The sequence below is a fragment of the Bubalus kerabau genome, unplaced genomic scaffold (assembly GCF_029407905.1).
Source record: "Bubalus kerabau isolate K-KA32 ecotype Philippines breed swamp buffalo unplaced genomic scaffold, PCC_UOA_SB_1v2 scaffold_76, whole genome shotgun sequence".
Classification (NCBI taxonomy): Eukaryota; Metazoa; Chordata; class Mammalia; order Artiodactyla; family Bovidae; genus Bubalus; species Bubalus kerabau.
The window spans coordinates 7,681-24,635 of NW_026577930.1; positions in this window are offsets into that span (position 1 = coordinate 7,681).

Genomic DNA, 16,955 nt, shown 5'->3' on the forward strand with positions numbered 1-16,955 from the left:
GGGACTCTCAACAGTCTTCTCCAACACCACAGTTCAAAAGCATCAATTCTTCGGCACTCAGCTTTCTTCATAGTCCAACTCTCACATCCATACATGACCACTGGAAAAACCATAGCCTTGACTAGACAGACCTTTGTTGGCAAAGTAATGTCTCTGCTTTTCAATATGCTATCTAGGATTTTACTTCTATTTACATAATAATTCCAATACTTCTGATCAATATTCCAGTGTCTATCTTTGGATCCCTTTTTGGAACCATTTGTAACACCTGCACATTCACTCATGGGTTAAATTAGAATCTTTGTAAACATGTGCTAATTTTATGTCTATATGAACACCATGACTTGATCCTGTTTGAAAATAATACTTTTTAACTGTTTTGGAAATTGCAACAAGATGTCCAATAAATTCACCTGACAGAGCCAGGTAAATTTCCATGACAGATATGTGTATGTCATATGCAGTTGAAGCCCACATTTTTTTAGCTCTCCTTTGGTGAATCCAAAGCACCAAGAGAACATTGTTGACTCTGTTTTTCTGGTTTTAATTTTCCTCTCTAATAATTTTGTGTTTCTATTCTATTTTGGTTCATTTACAGCCAGTAAGTTATTACCCGTTTTTGGCAGCAATGGTTGGGAACATGATTTTAAGGTCTGACAATCTGGAGATCCCTTTAAATGGACTAATGATTTCTAGAACTCTAATCTCTGTTGAATGAGTGACAACAGGGAATCTGGTTTGTTCGTCTTTTTGTCTGTCTATTTTTGCACTCAAATCAATAAAGAATGTTATGCTGTCCAGGAGAACAGCTCTTTCATCTGAACCAGGCAGTATTTCTGTTTCTTTGTTGGCTCTTGCCCTATAGCTGAAATTATAGAATTGAAGTTATAAGGTCTATTTTTATGTGCCTGTATGTCTATATGTCTGTAATTCAGAAATACCTTCACCTCTTATTATGTTAATGTTTATTTTCCTACCTCCAGGTGGTATTAATGTATTAGCTTATAAAATCTCTTAAACTAGAGAAACTCCATTCTGAGAGGCATATCAAAATACCTACTTATATAAGCAGAACTTTTCTAAAATTCCCTGAAAATAAGGAAATTGAACTACTGATCCTTTAAATGTACTGGATTAAAAAATATATTCTCCAAAAATACAACACAGAAGCATTGTAAGATTTCAAATTTATGTAATTTAGGTAAAAAGTTGGTAAGAAAAGGCACATTTAATCTTTAGTGTTTAATAAAATCAACCATATCTTCTCTGATTTGGCAGTGTTAAGTATCAAGTATCACACAAGCATAGTTTTTTTTTTTTTTCTACATGAATATGTTTTTCCTAATCTATGCAGATCGACTGATCATAAAACTAAAATTACTCCTAGTTATCATTTAACGTTATGAAAAACATACATTTATGTTTGGCCAAACTGAATCATTATTCTGACAGTTGGTTTTTTTTTTTTAACAATTTCCACAGTAAGTAAGTTTAGGAATATGTCAGTTTGAACAGAATTTCCAAGATATTCAGCTAACCCTTGAATAGATATTGTATTGAAGTAATTGATGGACATCCATGGGATGCCTAGATCATTTCTATATGAGACATAATACCGAAGTACTGATTGTTAAGCATAACTTTAAGCTTTTAAAATTTTGCTTCTTATATATGCTACAGAGAGGGTATATCTTTGGGTTTGTCATTGAACATGTTGTAATCTGCCATGTTGAGAAACTGTCTAAAGGGATTGTACTGCTATAGAGAACTGAACTGTGTATATTCTGAGCTCTGCTAGTCCACCAAAATGACAGAGTATTCACAATTATCCATTGTTTAGTTTTCTCTGTGAAATGGAAGTAACTTTGTTGAAAAGTTGTAATTAATATGAATAAATGAGACTCTATTAAAAATTTCAATGTAATAATGCAAAATTTAGTTAGATTAAGGGGAACAAGGAGAATGCTCCTTTCCTGAAGTGAAATGACTTTTGTTGCAGAATAAGAAAGAACATGGTGAAAGACAATACTGAGCATATGGATCAATCAAAAGAAGATTCACAGAAAGATAACCTGAAAAGGAGAACAAATTTTTGTTAATATTTTGCCAAGTAGGACTCAGTGGGTTTCATCATGAGATTTTGTTTGTTTGTTTGTTTGTTTTCAATTTTATTTTATTTAACTTTACAATATTGTATTGGTTTTGCCATATATCAAAATGAATCTGCCACAGGTATACATGTGTTCCCCATCCTGAACCCTCCTCCCTCCTCCCTCCCCATAGTTTTTGTTCGTTTAGAATCAAATATTTCAGTGGGGCAAACCTAGAGTTTTATTTCCTCTCTGTGACAGAGTTTCCTTAAAGTGTTCATTTGTTCTTTTTTTAAATTATAATTTTTATTGAGTTATAGCTGCTATACAGTCTTATATGTTACAGGTGTAAGAGTATTGTGGTTCACACTTTTTTAAAGTTTATACTCCGTTTATAATTATTATAAACTATTGGGTATCGTCCCTGTTGTACAATATATCCTTGTAGCTTATTTTATACATAACAGTTGGTACCTGTTACTCCCGAACCCCTAGATTTCCCCTCCCCGCTTTCCTCTCCTCCATTGGTCACCACTAGTTTGTTCTCTGTATCTGTGAATCTCTCTCTTTTATTATAATCACTGGAATCTTGTAACTTAGTTTCCACATGTAATATCCTACAGTATTTTGTCTCCGTCCTCTCTTAATAAGAGGTTATAAAAGTTTGCTCTTTGCCTGAGAGGCTAGTTTTTCCCAAATAGTGAAGATTCTGTATCTCAGCAGAATGACATTCTACACTGTGTTTCTGACATTGTCGTGTCCTTGATTATTCTCCGCAAAATGAAAGAAACAACAAATTTTCTTCAAATTTTCTTCATCTCTGAAAACGTTGAGGATTTTTGTTTTTTATTTTTTTTTAATTTTATTGTATTTTTAAACTTTACATAATTGTATTAGTTTTGCCAAATATCAAAATGAATCCGCCACAGGTATACATGTGTTCCCCACCCTGAACCCTCCTCCCTCCTCCCTCCCCATATCACAACCATTCACGTTCTCAGGCATACACGATCCCATCTGAAGTGATCAAATCTGGCAATTTTTGATTTCTGCCTTCCTCAAACTGAATCCTCGCTGGAAAACAGAATAAAAAGTATGAAACTTTCACAGAATCTTTTCTTTCTAAGTCTTTCTTTAAGATTCCCTAGAGGATCCCTGGAGAAATCACAGAAATTTGGTCTTATGGAAATAACTATAAGTTTATCTGTTATGTTACTATTGATGAGCTTCAGAATTGTCAAGCCAAAAGAGTTGCTATTGAGTACTTTTAGAGACTGCTCAGTTTTTGTTGTTGTTGTTTCTCTGTTGAGTCCCTTCTATATATCCAGTTGAAGATCTGATACAATTTTAGCATCAAAGACAGTTTTGTTTTGTTTTTTTTATACATTCGGCCCTTGTTGGTTATCTATTTTAAATATAGCAGTGTATACATGTCCATCCCAAACTCCCAATCTCTTCTCCTCCACCCTTCCCCCCTGGTAACTATAAGTACATTTTAAAGGCTACTCTGGATTTACATCATATAATCATCATTTGTGAATGAATGACAAATAGTTATGGGTTTTGATAATTTATTACAATAGTTAGAATCAAATTCAGATATAATAGTTAAAACTGTTTATGAAATCTGTTCTATATAGTTAGCATGATTTTTAAGAAATAAATATTTACAGAAATTTTATTTTTCCCAGAACTTTGGGAGTCAGGACACCCAAATGAATATCTTCAGCTGATAAGTGCTTGGTTAGCTGGACTTGAAGAACCACGATTGGTATTTCAAGCATGTTTTCCAACATGCAGATCTTTTTATTGAAATTTAATTAGTCAGTTTTCATTTTCCCTGAGGGCAACTAGTTATATTTCCAGTGCAGTCAATTGTTATATTTTGTACTTTATTCACAAAACTGACAAATATTTCGTAGAGGAAATTTTAACAATTTAGAGTTTGACTTCTGTATCTCAGTTTTTAAATGTGCATATATGATCACTTGGGGCCCAAAATTACATAATAATGGAACCATTTGCAAACATGCCATTTTCAACATTTTCTCTCCAACAAACAGTAATTTTTTAAATTTACATTCTCATTCTTAAAGTGAATCCTCAACTTTGAGTAGACTGACTCTGTGCCATTTATTGATTGATTAAGTATCTTTTAAGAAATAGGTTACTGACAAACAAGGTGGCAAGTTCTGAACACCTACCTTTTTTACACTAAAAGAAACCTTAAAAAATTATGTGTAAATCTGACAGCTCTTTTAAGTACTTTGCCATGAAATAACCAATAAACTTCTATGTGGACTGAGGGAGTTTCATAATCGCTTTTCATTTCATTGCAGAGTATTGAAAAGATTTTACTATTTAAGATGATGAAACCTATAAATCTCTTTACCTTGATAATATCTCAAAATATTCTGAAGATATAGAAATGAATGAGGGGGGCATTGTCAAACCCTTCCCTGTTTGACTTGTTGTTCTCTCCATATAGCTGGTGTGGTGTGTCTTATAAGTGTCTGACACAGACAGAGGGAGGATCAAGGTCAATCTATATGAAGAAATATTAGTAAAGCTTTGATTTTTAAAAAATAAGTGAATAAAAAGAAAATGAGTATAAAAAACAATATAATTTTTTTTTTCTTGTACTCAGATAGATTGGCTCGTGTACCTCATTTTCAGAAGCCAGTGAAATAAACTGTTGCTTTTGTATTCTCCCTCTTTACTTTATGGTGGTGGTGAATAACTAAGAGTTTCTGATGCAGGAGAAATGTGCAGCATGTAAATCATTTTTTAATATTCTAGCAACTTAAACACTCCAAACCATAAATCCAAAATGAGAATGAAATGGAAATTGGCTTTTGATCACAAAGCTTCCGGTTAAAGATGCTGCTGGTTGCCTGTTATATTCCCCAGCTATGACCTTCTTAACACAATCCTTATCTTGTTCATGATCTTTTCTGATTTGCCAGGTACTGTCAGAGTAAACTGACTCTTTTCCCCACCCAGGCCAACATGGTCTAAGCCAATCATGGCAGACTCATTCCCTGTGCCTCTGTTTCATTTTGGAAAGGGTACATGTTACACTCTGACCAGTGAGTTGAGAGGCATAGACTTTTAGTGGGAATGCTTCTCTGCAGAAATTCCTGAGTCTTGAAAAACATACATGAACAGGGAAGAAAAAGTTCCCTTTTACTCTTTTGTATGTTATCTGAAGGGCATGGTGCCTGAAGATGCTGTAGCCATCAATCACCTGAAAGACAAGCAACAAGTGAATAAGGCTGAAGATGGCGGACTAGACTTAATATTTATGTGTGTCAATAACGTCCTCTTTTTTTTTTAAGTAGTTGAGTTGGAGTTTTCTTTTTCTTGCAGTTTATAACCTAACATATATCTACCTATACTTTGATCATAGACTTTTATATGTTAGAGTTTCATTCATCGTTACTATTATTCAGCAATAAATTTTTTTAACACGTTTCCTTGTCTAGTTTCCCTTCACGTAGGGCTTTCAAACCAGGAAATCTTAAGATTAACATCAGGTAAGAGGCTGTAAAAAGCAAGCAGATGACAGTAGGAGATGTGAAAGCTGACAGGACCAAAATACACAAAATGGACATGAGTTTGAGCAAACTCCAGGAGATGGTGAAGGACAGGGAAGCCTGGCATGCATGCAAAGAGTCGGACATGACTTAGCGACTGAACAAAAACACAAAATGGATGCTCATAATGATGACTTTGAGCCATAAAGAGAAAAGTTAAATTATCCTTTTATTAAAGACTGAGAAGTATATGTTTTACAAACACTTCCATCAAAAAATCTGAAAATGTATTAAATGTGCAATGCTGTTTGAAGGAAAAAGCTAAGTAGAATGTTGATTGACAAGATATTTTTTACTTCCTAACACCTAGCACAGAGAAGGGCGTGGAAGACATAATGAAAAGTTGGCTAAATGAATAAATAGGTGGATTTAGAGGACAGATGATATATGATTATAATCTAATTCCATTTTATGCAATGTCGTAACTCATCTGACATAGAAATGATCACCTCTAAATACCTTTCTCCTATTAATTGTCCATGAAGTCTATCCCCCCAGTTCGTCTTTTTCAGGATATTTCAGAGAAAACACTGCAAAAGAGTTTTTATGGTTTTCCACTGTAAGTTATGCCTAGAAATGCTTCAACAAAATTTTGAATTTCTCATTAAATTTCATTCATGTTGCAAGATGGAATTTCAGGTACAAAATGAAAGGCTACCAGTGAAATCCAAGCGTTAAATCAATTTGTATCAGTGAAGCATGAGGTGGGAAGTAATAGAAAGCCATCCTCCTAATGAGTTGACAATGAGGCAGTGAAGTGTCTGTAGGATAATAGAAACAAACTTTGACTAGGACTTTGCTTTCCTTTTTTATTGTCACCATATACCACCAGTTCTAAACAATGTCTGTGATAAAATACTTCTTCCCCCCAAAATATTTTGTTGGCCTAATTTCTAAACAATAGATGTGGCTACTGCTGAGTTTAATATTTGTGTAAGTTTCAGAGTAACACATTTTTATTACTTATCCTTGAACAAACATTTAATTCAACTTAGCAGTTAACTTGAACCTCCTAATTATATGTTAGATCCCCAACATACAGTCTCATCTACAATGCATTTATTTCTAGAGTAAATTTGAAATAGCTTAGAACTGGCTTGAGCTGGCTTTGAAAAATGTTGTTGTCTCCAGTCCAGTGGTACTTGATATTTTTTTATTTAAACAGGAGATTTGATTTAAACAATGGTGGAACAGTGTTTGTAAAGATGAACAAATAGAACTTGAATTGCTTCCATTTTGACATTATATATGACCCCTTAGGGGTTTTGTTTTTGTTTAAAATTTAAAAGATTGATGCAGAGTGTGAACTACAGGGAGTAATATTTTTGTTTGGAAAGAGTATATCTTTGACACATGAAATATGTTCTTGAAATTGAAAAATACCTTTATAATTTAAATCTCTTTTTAAATTTTTATTGTTCTGAAACTAAAGAATAGATTGAGAAATTGACTACTATTGAGTATTATATAGATTTTAATGAGACTAATTTTAGCAGATAGAAGAAGATAGTAAAATATGATCCACTTCAGTAGTCAAATTGAATACCCTTGTTACTCCACTAGATCATCACTTCTATGTAATGTGCACAGTTTTATGGCATGAATTATTCTTAATTATCATGAAAGTCATGGAAGTCCTAATTATCATGGAAGCTTAAATGCTCGATAAGCCAGGGCAACAATTTTCCAGTCTCTGTGGATCAGTTCGGGAGCCAGCAAAGGGATCATGGTGAGCCTCCTGATATATAGGCAACCTTCCAGTTCATGCCCTTGCAATTAAGTTAAAACTAGCTGCTTGTTCATTTTCTATCTTGAAATGATTATGTGTGTGTGTTAGTCGCTGAGTCATGTCCGACTCTTTGCAACCCCATGGACTGTAGCCCACCAGGCTCCTTTGTCCGTGGGATTTTCCAGGCAAGAATACTGGAATGGGTTGCCATTTCCTTCTCCAATAATTATATTTGAATTCAAATATAAATAAGCATTTACTTGGTGGAAGATGAAATGGGTATGTCATGGATTGGTTAATGACATGACATCAAATATGTCTTCCTTGAGGAAATTAATTTTCCAGATAATGTTAATGATATTAAACCTCTTGGAGGCACTTTTCATTCTGTATGTAAACTGGAGCCTGTCATCATACTTCTTGGCAACATTCGTAACAGGAGTTAGTGTTTCTCCTTCATGGGACCCTTCTCTGAGTCATAGTGATTCCACATTTTTTTCTATTTTTCTTCTCCATCTCATTTGTTGTTTCATTCCATATGAGCCGTACTTGTCTTCCCTTATGAGAGTTTGGCCTAGACTCCTTCCTCATCTCATTTTATATTCTCCTCATAGATAATCTCATGAATATACTTGATTTCATTCATCATCTTTGAGTTAATGGCTTCAAAAATCTGTATTTCCAGTTTCTCTTTGAGCTTCTATAGCTCCTTACATCGGGAAATCTCTGCCTGTCTCAGAGACATGTCAAACTTACCTTTCTCTTTCAGTTTTCCCTTACTTCATAAATATAGTAGCTAAAACAATGAATGTCTATAATGTTTGAGAATTCTGTTCATTGCCTGGGTAGTTTTCCTGCCTCACTCGGTGTGGGTTCTAGGGTCATGTGGCTGCTTTCAGCCGGAGGCTTGGCTGAGCGAAAAGATCCAAGATGGCCCCAGTTTCCCCACAGTGTCTTTCCCTCTGAGACCCCTCCATGTGGCCTCTCTCTTCAGTAGGATAGCCCAAACTTCCTAAGAGCATGGCAGCTGGGTTCCAAGAAAGCAAAGGTGGGAGCTGCCAGACCACTTAAGGGTTGATCCCAGAACTAACTGAGATCAGGGAAGCCTACTGCTTTAGCCAAAACTATATACCTGTAACAATATTCTTAAGTTTTAGGGGTAGAATAGCTATCAACACCCTCAAAGGAAGCTTCTAAAAATGGAAAGGAAAGGAGGAAGGAAGGAGAAGGAAGAAAGGGAGGAAGAATGGAAAGTTATCTTCAATTAACTTCCAAAAATAAAAGGGACAAATATTCAGCAGTGTGAGTGGAGTCATTGTTACGCTATGGTGTATTTGCTTTCTTGGTATTTGAAGTGTGAGCTGCCTTTTAGCAATTCCCCCTTACACCTATCAAAAAAGGATATAGAAAAAATAAATTATATATACATTATAATTATCAAAATAGTTCCTTCCTTGGACTGCCAAGTTCTAAGTGTTATTGCTCTTCCATAATTTACGCTGATGAGCTTGGAGCTTGATGAGTTTATTTGGTCTAACCCTTTCCCTTCCATATCAGTTCAGTCATTTATCAAATCTATGGAGTCCCTCTTTGTGTGATTTCTCCCATCAAGTAGTCCATTTTCACTTTTATCACCACCATCCTGCTCCATTTCCTTTATATCTGGAATGTGAAATATTATGAAAATCTCATACCTGCCCATCCTTCATCCAATCTTGCCCTGAGTCAAGTTATTTTACACATTAAAGTAACTATACAGATTCTCTATTGACTGCACAGCACATCCCAAACATCTTAGCATGGCTTTGAGTGTCTTCTAACTGTTCAGCTTTATTCCTATCTCTCTCATATACAAACTCTCCCTAGTGGCCAATTGGATACGTTTCCTCTATGTAATTGGTTAAGCTGTTCCCCACCTGAGTTTTTCTTTGCTCACATCAGTTTTCTCAAAATCTATCCCTTTTTGTGAGTTTCAGTGCATGTCACATCTTATATCTTTGTGAACTACCCCAATAGACCTCAATAATCCTCTCAGTCTTTGGTGTACCTCTTGAACTCTTGAGCCAGTTGGCCTTCACTGTAAGTCAACTTACTATTTTTCAATATTTCATGTCTCAAATAAGATCACAAAGTCTTCCTAGGTAGATCAATATTTTGAGCCCTCAATAGTTGATGGAGAATAGATATTCAATTCTTCTCTTTTTTACTTTTGAGGAATAAGTAAATGACTAGTCTCAGGTTATATATCCACTTCATAAAGAGCCACAGTCTACCACTGAATTTATTGGAAATTAAAGAAGAAGCATAAGAATCTGATTACAGAAAGATTCAGAGACAGAATGCCTCTGGGCATCCAGTTACTAAGAACCTCCTAGGCTCCTCAGGGTCTGACCATCAGGATGAATTAAATCCCACCATTTCTCATTTTTTGATTACATTCTGTTTATAACAGTTCAATTTGAAGAAAGAGTCTGATTGCCCAAGCTTGAGCACACATTCTCCTCAAAATATGTGTTGGGGATGGGTCTGAAGTGAACCTGATTGGCTTCACATTAAGACTCTCTCTAGTGAGTGAGAAGTCATTTTCCAAAACAGACTTGGCAAGCTGTTATCAAAAAAGAGGGAAACAAAGACAGGGAAAGCATCTCATTCCTCCTTTGAATCAAATCCTATGATTTATCTGAATTTAATATATTTAGAGTCTAAGCAAGGAAGCTTAATGGCAGTAAGAAAAGAGATATTGATTTGGTTAGGATGATTGGAGGTATGGGCAGAGGAACAATTTATGTTTGGGACATTGTAAAGTAATTAAACTCCAATTAAAAAAATAAACTAAAAAATAAATAAATTTTTCATCATGGCCAAAATTGATTCCAAAAATACTATATTTCCAGTAAACAGTACATAGATTGGTATTTTCAAACATGTTTATAACTGTTCAGTTATTTTTGACTTTTTAGATTATTTTACCATGTTTTAAAATGCTAGTTGGGCTATCTGAAATCTCTAAGGAAAGTTCTAGAAAGTCAGATCTCTTCAGTAAGGTGCAAAAAAACAGAAAAAGATTGAATGCTTTTCAACCAGAGGATAACGTTTCCTAATGTTGAAACCCAAGCAGGATGTACTTTTCACCCTGATCCTATTCAGTGTTGCAATAGAGCAGTGGCTTGGTAATATGTTTTTTAAGTCAATGGCCCTATTTTGAGATACTGATACAACCATAGTATTCTCTCTCCAAAACATACATTTGCACAAATACAATTTTCCCACAGTTTTGGAGGATTTATATGTTCCTGAAGCCCATCTATCAATGCTAGATTTAGCACCTTTTTGAAAAAAAAAAAAAAACCTACAGTCAAAGGGCACAATACTTAGTTCTGTTTCTATGTTGTATGGTAGCAAATTTCACGAAAATGGAACCAACAGATCCCAGACTGTCACCCCTCCACTCATTTCCCTTCTGTGATATATGTTAAACAAAAGGAAGTCTCTAGTAAGTTTCTGAAACTTGTTCCTAAGTTTCAGACTAATAGTGACCCTTAATTAGGGACTTCCCTGGTAGTTCAGACCCTTAATTATTACTGAAGAATTTCTTTTTGATTTAGAATTATGTAAGGATCTTAATACAGGTTTTTTGTAATGTTTCGGTGACAAAGTAACACTTTCTACTTATTTTATAATTCTAATTCGATTCATTATTCATGCATTTATTTACTGAGTACTTAATATGCACCAGAAACTATGCCAGGTGCTGAGAATATGCAGGCGGCTCAGTGGTAAAGAGTCTGCTTGCCAATGCAGGAGATGCAGAAGACACAGGTTCGATCTCTGGATTGGGAAGATCAATCCCCTGGAGAAGGAAATGGCAACCCACTCCAGGATTCTTGGCTGGAGAATCCCATGGACAGAGGAGCCTGGCAGGTTACAGTCCATGGGGTCACAAGAGTCAGACATGACTTAGAGACTGAGCATGCACTCATGACACACTTGGCTCCTGCCCTCAGGGAATGTGTATCATTATTTATTGGCTTTTAAATTCAACATATACCTCTGTTAATTTGACTATTTTAAATCTCTAGTTAACTGGCTTAAAATATCTTTTACCCATTCCTTCTGAAGTGGACCTTCTAAATCAGCACCATGGAATGGAATTATAATGTCAACCACAATATGTGATTTTAAATATGATAATAGTTTTATTAAAATAAAAGTAAAAAGAAACAGGTAAAATTAATTTTAATAATATATTTTGTCTAACCAAATGTTTCTGAAATATCTAACCAAGCATTTCCAAAATTTTGTCATTACATGTAATCATCATAAAAAGTTATTGAGCAATTTTGCAGGGTTTTTTTTGTACTAAGTCTTCAAAATCCAGCCATATTTCAAGTGCTCAATAGTGACATGTAGCTAATGACTACCCTTTTGGATAGATTAGGCCAAAATATTCAAATCCACATACTTGCTCTTCCTCAACATTTCTGTCTGTCTATCTACCTACATACCTATTTTATTGAAGTAAAGTTTGTTTTGGCGTGGTGGTAAAAAATCTGCCTGCCAAGGAAGAAGATGCTGGAGACACATGAGATGCAGATTCAATCTCTGGGTTAGGAAGATTCCTTGGAGAAGGAAATAACAATCCACTCCAGTATTCTTGCCTGAAGAATCCCATGAACAGAGGAGCCTAGCAGGCTATAGTCCATGGGGTCACAAAGAGTTGAACACGACTGAGTGACTAAGCAGACACACACACACAGTTTGTTTACAATATTCTATTAGTTTTAAGTGTAAAGCATAGTGATATGGTATTTTTGCAGGGTATTCTCCATTATAAGTTATTACAAGATAATGGCTATAATTCCCTATGCTATACAACATATCCTTGTTGCTTATCTATTTTATACATAGTAGTCTGTGTCTGTTAATCCCATAACCCCTGGTTTGTCCTTCCCCTCTTCCCTCATCAAATAGTGTCCTTGTTTGTAGCAGAAAACAAAAGGACAGAAAGACTGTTACCATGAACTATCTGCCTAGGAAGGCAAAGAAAAGTCATAAATGTAATAGCAACAACAAAATAGTTTGCCAGGAATGATAAGACTAAAAGGGATGAATGGGCTTATTAGCTCAGTGAAACTTTGGACATGGTAGCATGTGACAGGAGAGATTGATTTTTAAAATACTGTGTTACTAGGTTATCAAACACTTATCTGTCATCTTTTATACTCAAAACTAGGGCCAGGGATCTCCTGAGAGATGGAACTCACCTGGAATAATTATAGCAGCTGACAAATGCACACACGCTGCCCATGGTCTACTTGCCTTATTTGCTCAAACTTTTGATTTTTAGGCAAACTGCCAGATTCTCATGGTAATATCCATGTCCCAGCGGAGACTCTGGTGTGCACAAATCTTTATTGTGACAGCTCCCTTTGGTGCTTCTGTGGTTCAATGAAGTGAAAATAATGATGAGAGATTTCAAGATTTTGGAAAGTAGTTTTGACTATTAAAAAAGTGACTATTTTAGTTTCTATTTTATAGGATTTAGAGCTTAAAGTACTGAAAAAAAATTCTGGAAACTCTGACACCCTTAATTTTATTTTTTCAGATTCTGAATAGGAAATACTTCCTAACTGACCAAGTTAAAGAGAGACAGACATTGTTGCACATTTTCTTTCAACAGTAAAAGAAAACACAAAATAGACTCACCTCCTTTTAATTACACATGAAGTTAGTATTAGTCTGAACAACTAGGAAAGGAGCAAAAAAAGTGTGTTCATTCCTTCAAAAGCTGCCTGAACAAATACTTGATATTCTTCTTAACAAAGAATAATATCTATATATAGCTTTAAAAAACAGAATAGATTATGTCTATTATTTGTTGATGTGTAAAAATGTGAAGTCACTCAATCGTGTCCGACTCTTTGTGACTCCATGGACTGTAGCCTACCGGGCTCCTCCGTCCATGGGATTTTCCAGGCAAAAGTACTGGAGTGGGTTGCCATTTCCTTCTCCAATTATTTGTTGATAGAAGTTTTTAAAATCATTTATTGTTGTTATTATTATTTGCCTATGCTGTGTCTTCATTGCTGCACGTGGGCTTTCTCTAGTTGAGGTGAGTGGGGGCTACTCTCTACTTGTGGGATGCAGGTTCTCATTGCAGTGGCTTCTCTTATTGTGGAGCATGGCGTCTAGGCTCCTGGGTTTAGTTGACCCACAGCATGTGGGATCTTCCTGGACAAGTGATCGAACCCATGTCCCCTGCAGTGGCAAGTAAACTCTTAATCACTGAACCACCAGGGAAACCCTTAAAAAAAAAAAAACTTCTATAGAGGTCGATAGAAGGTTATTTTTTAGGAAACAAAAGAAGTCTTTTCTCAAGAATTTACTGCATAATAATACCATTTTCAGAGTTCTCAGAATTCCGAAATACTTGTTGGAATATGCACACACAGATGGACACATACACACAAAAGTGATCTACAGAGTTAATCACCACCTCCAAAATCTAAAGAGTAGGATTTTATGGTGTGGCTCATTGTGTTAGTGAATGGTGAAAATATAGGTGTGTTTACAAAAAGTACATATTATGCAACTCTTCTAAATGTATCACCACATGGGAGAAAATAGGAAAAGCAATGTGGTTGTAAATCTAATTCTCCTGCCAGAGGAAAAAAAATATGTTGTGACTTTTCTAAAGTCCTACTCCTACTCTGTGTGGTTTAACAGAGCAACATTTCCACCAAAAACACATACTCTTTACAAACCTTAGAAACCACAAAGTCTCTCAATCCAAATGTTCAGTTCAGTTCAGTCGCTCAGTCATGTCCGACTCTTTGAGACCCCATGAACCACAGCACCTCAGGCCTCCCTGTCCATCACCAACTCTGGGAGTTCACCCAAACCCATGTCCATTGAGTCGGTGATGCCATCCAACCATCTCATCATCTATCGTCCCCTTCTCCTCCTGCCCTCAATCATTCCCAGCATCAGGGTCTTTTCCAATGAGTCAGTTCTTTGCATCAGGTGGCCAAAGTATTGGAGTTTCAGCTTCAGCATCAGTCCTTCCATTGAATACCCAGGACTGATCTCCTTTAGGATGGACTGGTCGGATCTCCTTGCAGTCCAAGGGACTCTCAAGAGTCTTCTCCAACACCACAGTTCAAAAGCATCAATTCTTCGGTGCTCAGCTTTCTTTATAGTCCAACTCTCACATCCATACATGAGTGCTGGAAAAACCATAGCCTTAACTAGACGGCCCTTTTTTGGCAAAGTAATGTCTCTGCTTTTTAATATGCTGTCTAGGTTGGTCATAACTTCCCTTCCAAGGAGTAAGCGTCTTTTAATTTCGTTGCTGCATCGCTATCTGCAGTGATTTTGGAGCCCAGAAAAATAAAGTCAGCCACTGTTTCCACTGTTTCCCCATCTATCTGCCATGAAGTGATGGGACCGGATGCCATGATCTTAGTTTTCGGAATGTTGAGCTTTAAGCCAACTTTTTCACTCTCCTCTTTCATTTTCATCAAGAGGCTTTTTAGTTCCTCTTCATTTTCTACCATAAGGGTGGTGTCATCTGCATATCTGAGGTTATCGATATTTCTCCTGGCAATCTTGATTCCAACTTGTGCTTCCTCCAGCCCAGCATTTCTCATGATATACTCTGCATATAAGTTAAAGAAGCAGGGTGACAATATACAGCCTTGATGTACTCCTTTTCCTATTTGGAACCTGTCTGTTCCATGTCCAGTTCTAACTGTTGCTTCCTGACCTGCATATAGGTTTCTCAAGAGGCAGGTAAGGTGGTCTGGTATGCCCATCTCTTGAAGAATTTTCCACAGTTTATTATGATCCACACAGTCAAAGGCTTTGACATAGTCAATAAAGCAGAAATAGATGTTTTTCTGGAACTCTCTTGCTTTTTCAGTATCCTGTGGATGTTGGCAATTTGATCTCTGGTTCCTCTGCCTTTTCTAAAACCAGCTTGAACATCTGAAAGTTCATGGTTCACGTATTGCTGAAGCCTGGCTTGGAGAATTTTAAGCATCACTTTACTAGCATGTGAGATGAGTGCAATTGTGCAGTAGTTTGAGCATTCTTTGGCATTGCCTTTCTTAGGGATTGGAATGAAAACTAACCTTTTCCAGTCCTGTGGCCACTGCTGAGTTTTCCAAATTTGCTGGCATATTGAGTGCTGCACTTTCACAGCATCATCTTTCAGGATTTGAAAGAGCTCAACTAGAATTCTATCACCTACACTAGCTTTGTTCGTAGTGATGCTTCCTAAGGCCCAATTGACTTCACATTCTAGGATGTCTGGCTCTAGGTGAGTGATCACACCATCGTGATTATGTGGGTCGTGAAGATCTTTTTTGTACAGTTCTTCTGTGTATTCTTGCCACCTCTTCTTAATATCTTCTGCTTCTGTTACTTCCTTAGCATTTCTGTCCTTTATTGAGCCCATCTTTGCATAAAATGTTCCCTTGGTATCTCTAATTTTCTTGAAGAGATCTCTAGTCTTTCCCATTCTATTGTTTTCCTCTGTTTCTTTTCATTGATCGCTAAGGAAGGCTTTCTTATGTCTCCTTGTTATTCTTTGGAACTTTGCATTCAAATGGGTATATCTTTCCTTTTCTCCTTTGCTTTTCACTTCCCTTCTTTTCACAGTTATTTGTAAGGCCTCCTCAGACAGCCATTTTGCTTTTTTGCATTTCTTTTTCTTGGGGATGGTCTTAATTCCGTGTCACGAACCTCCATCCATAGTTCATCAGGCACTCTGTCTATCAGATCTAGTCCCTTAAATCTATTTCTCACCTCCACTGTATAGTCATAAGGGATTTTATTTAGGTCATACCTTAATGGTCTAGTGGTTTTCCCTACTTTCTTCAATTTAAATCTGAATTTGGCAGTAAGGAATTCATGATCTGAACCACAGTCAGCTCCTGGTCTTGTTTTTGCTGACTGTATAGAGCTTCTCCGTCTTTGGCTGCAAAGAATATAATCAGCCTGATTTTGGTGTTGACCATCTGGTGATGTCCATGTGTAGAGTCTTCTCTTGTGTTGTTGGAAGAGGGTGTTTGCTATGACCAGTGCGTTCTCTTGGCAGAACTCTATTAGTCTTTGCCCTGCTTCGTTCCGTATTCCAAGGCCAAATTTGCCTGTTACTCCAGGTGTTTCTTGACTTCCTATTTTGCATTCCAGTCCCCTATAATGAAAAGGACATCTTTTTTAGGTGTTAGTTCTAGAAGGTCTTGTACGTCTTCATAGAACCGTTCAACTTCAGCTTCTTCAGCGTTACCTGTCGGGTCCTAGACTTGGATTACCATGATATTGAATGGTTTGCCTTGGAAACGAACAGAGATCATTCTGTTGTTTTTGAGGTTGCATCCAAGTACGCATTTCAGACCTTTTTGTTGACTGTGATGGCTACTCCATTTCTTCTAAGGGATTCCTGCCCACAGTAGCAGATATAATGGTCATCTGAAGTTGAAGAAAAACAAAAGAGTAAGTATAAATATTGGGCTTCCCTAGTAACTCAAATGGTAA